Here is a 4,030-nt window from a genome sequence, read left to right as displayed (position 1 = left end):
TCTGATTTACAGGCTTGTATCAGCATGTCTGGATTACAGGCTTGTATCACCATCACCATGTCTGGTTTACAGGCTTGTATCACCATGTCTGGATTACAGGCTTGTATCACCATGTCTGATTTACAGGCTTGTATCAGCATGTCTGGATTACAGGCTTGTATCACCATGTCTGATTTACAGGTTTGTATCACCATGTCTGGATTACAGGCTTGTATCACCATGTGTGGTTTACAGGCTTGTATCACCATGTCTGGATTACAGGCTTGTATCACCATGTCTGGATTACAGGCTTGTATCACCATGTCTGGTTTACAGGCTTGTATCACCATGTCTGGATTACAGGCTTGTATCACCATGTCTGGTTTACAGGCTTGTATCACCATCACCATGTCTGGTTTACAGGCTTGTATCACCATGTCTGGTTTACAGGCTTGTATCACCATCACCATGTCTGGTTTACAGGCTTATATCACCATGTCTGGTTTACAGGCTTGTATCACCATATCTGGATTACAGGCTTGTATCACCATCACCATGTCTGCTTTATAGGCTTGTATCAGCATGTCTGGATTACAGGCTTGTATCAGCATGTCTGGATTACAGGCTTGTATCACCATGTCTGGTTTACAGGCTTATATCACCATGTCTGGTTTACAGGCTTGTATCACCATATCTGGATTACAGGCTTGTATCACCATCACCATGTCTGCTTTATAGGCTTGTATCAGCATGTCTGGATTACAGGCTTGTATCAGCATGTCTGGATTACAGGCTTGTATCACCATGTCTGGTTTACAGGCTTGTATCACCATGTCTGGCTTATCTTGATGTTTGAAGTGCAAAGCCTGGCTCCCAAGTCCTAGGCAATTCTCCAGGCCCAGAAGAGCTGGCAAAGTTACCCCTGTGTCTCCCTATGATGGGGCACATCCCCACCACTGCCCAGAAGGATGCTGGGCCCCTGCATGCAGAGAGAGGCCTGGCTTCTCTGGGCACTCAGAAGCCATCACTTGACCTGGAATTGGAGGGCCATCACTACCATTTGAGCTGCAGCCAAGTGTGGCTCTCTCCTGCCTCCAGGGCATCCTGGCTCTCTCAAGCCTGCCAAATTGCCCTGACTCACACAGCAGGACTTCAAGGGTCCTCCAGACAGGCCTCTCATGATGGCTAAGTCTGCTCCCACACATCTAAGCCAATTCGGCTCACCCTGACTCTGCCCTCTGGAGTCAGCAGAGCCACTTGCTGGGAGCAGACCCGACTTCACAGCCTCTCTTGCCTCGTCCTTCCACAGCTTTTGCCCAACAGTGTGCTGGCCTGGGTGTCCTCTCCTGCTGTCTGTGGGAGCTCAGGGATTGCCTGTGCGGGTCACAGCTACTCCTTCCCCCATTGGATCTTCCAAACATACAGGCTTCTGGCTGGGGAGGAGCCCAGTTCTGTGTAGCCCTGTCCTGGGGGACTTGGGGGTGAGGGACAGGGGGTTCCTATCAGTGAGGAAGCAAGGGGGTAGCCAGGATCATCATGTTGACACACTGTGACAGAGAGGAAACACCAGGTTATTCTTGGGTGGTAGGGGACACGTGGGCAGACTAGGCCACAGAAGTTGTGTGAACTAGGGAGCTCTGGAGAACAGAGTGGGGAGCCCAGAGGACAGCATCCATGGAGGACTGAGGTTGGCTTAATGGTCTGATCAGCATACATCAAGCCCCGAGCGGGAGGCTGTCTCTTCATAGTGCCTGCATTGGGTCAGATGGAGAGCCTGGCTCATTCCTTAGTGTGAAAAATTGGATACAGGGATACAGGTAAGCATTATCTGTCACCATTGGCTCTGAGTTACCCTAGGTCATGGCTGCAGTTCTGAATGTGGTCTTCCTTCTTGCTGGTGATGAGATGTGCATGTTTTTGACAGGCAGGGGTAGTAGGAGGAGGATTTGCTGTCATAGATGATACTTTTGTCTATCTCAGCCTCTAGGGATGCTGAGGTTTGCTATATGTCATAGGTTCTCTGTGAAGTCCTAGAGAGTAGAGTTTGAATTTGTGTGTTCCTTTAGGGGAAAGGCAGCTTGGACAGAGTAGAAACCAGGACTGTTTTTGTTTTGCTTTGTTGTTTTTTCTGTTCTCGGCAATGGGACAAAATTTATCCCCGTTTGCCCTCTCCATGGCCTGAAGAGTCCTGCCAGGATATAAACTGGCTGATGGCAGAGAAAGCTGGAATGGATGTTTCTGCAGGATTCAGGAAAAGACTGGGAAGCCAATGAGATGGCTCAGTGGGTGAAGGTGCTTGTTTCCAGGCCTGGTGACTTCAGTTTGATCCTCAGGACCCACATGGTGGAACCAGAGAACCAATTCCCTCACATTGTCCTCTAAGCTCCACAAATGTACCATGGTGCTTGCACACACACACACACATACACACACACACACACACACACACACACACTCATACAAATAAATATGTTTTTTTTTTTTTGAGACAAGGCCTCACTATGCAGTCCTGTTTGTGTGGAACTCACTATGTAGATATGCCTGCCTCTGCTTCCTGAATGTTGGGATTAAAGGTGTGCACTTGGCTGAATAAATGTAATTTTCAAAGAAAAGAAAAAGAATAGCAGTGATGATTGCAATGCCCTGGAGGTTAGGACTAAAGTCTCAAGGATGGAGAATGAGGGTGTATTTGGGTGCATTACTTCTGAATTACTTCCTAATAAGGAGAGCTGTGATGTGCGGAGGAGGAGGCAGGGAAGGATGAGGCAGATCATTCCCCAGTTGTGTGTCATTGCACACAATTGGGCCTCCTCCAATTTTTTTTGTTTGTTTGAGGTGTGGTATAAGAAGCCTGGGGTATTGAGCTTCTCAGTTCTCAGGTTCCCCCGCTGAGCCTGATGTGGCAGATCCTTCAGGATGGTCGTCTTGGGCCTGAGTTAACCCTAAACAAATCCATTTCTGAGACTAGAGAGATGGCTTAGCACTTGAGAGCATTTGCTGTTCTTTCAGAGGTTCAGAGTTCAATTCCTAGAACTCCCATCAGGTGGCTCACAACTGCCTCTAACTCTAGTTCTAGGGGATCTGATACCCTATTTTGTTCTCTGTTGGCACCTACACACATGCGCATACTCAGACATGTGCACGTGCACACACATAAATAAAAATAATCTATAAAATTTCATGATAAAATAAAATAAGGATGCACACAGTATAGCGCATTCCAGTATGTTGTTGCACACCTGAAACTGCAGGAATTGTGGGGTACAGGAGGGGGATCGGGCATTCAAATCCATTCTGACATACTAGTGCATTTGAGGACAACCTGGGCTGCATGAGATCATATTTCAAAACTAAAACTGAACAAAACAAACAACAAGCAAAACAATATACAGGATAAAATAGTATAAGGTTTTGAGAGGATAGATTCAAATTTTTTGTTATTTACATATGAGATAACTATGCATGCTAACACCCCCAAAGAATTTACAGATAACTGATTAGGATTGATGAGACAGTTTTTTTTTCTTTTTCTCCTTTATTATTATTATTATTATTATTATTATTATTATGTTTTAATTTTATACATCAGCCATGGGTTCCCCTGTCCTCCCCCCTCCTGCCCCCACCCCCACCTTTCCCCCAGTCCCACCCCTCCATTCCCATGTCCTCTAGGACCAAGACACCCCTGGGGAATCATTTAAACCTGGTGGATTCAGTACAGGCAGGTCCAGTCCCCTCCTTCCAGGCTGAGCATGTGTCCCTGTGTAAGTCCAAGGTTTCAAACAGTCAGCTCATGCACTAAGTACAGATCCTGGTCCCACTGACTGGGTGCCTCCCAAACAGATCAAGCTATTCAATTGTCTCACTTATCCAGAGGGCCTGATCCAGCTGGGGGCTCCACAGCCTTTGGTTCATAATTCATGTGCTTCCATTCAATTGGCTATTTGTCCCTGTGCTTTTTGCAGTCTTGGATTCAACAATTCACGCTCTTGCAGTCCCTCCTCTTTCTCGACAGTTGGACACCTGGAGCTCCACCTGGGGCCTGGCTGAG

Source organism: Onychomys torridus, chromosome X, assembly GCF_903995425.1.
Source record: "Onychomys torridus chromosome X, mOncTor1.1, whole genome shotgun sequence".
NCBI classification, from domain to species: domain Eukaryota; kingdom Metazoa; phylum Chordata; class Mammalia; order Rodentia; family Cricetidae; genus Onychomys; species Onychomys torridus.
This window is presented reverse-complemented; position numbering follows the sequence as displayed.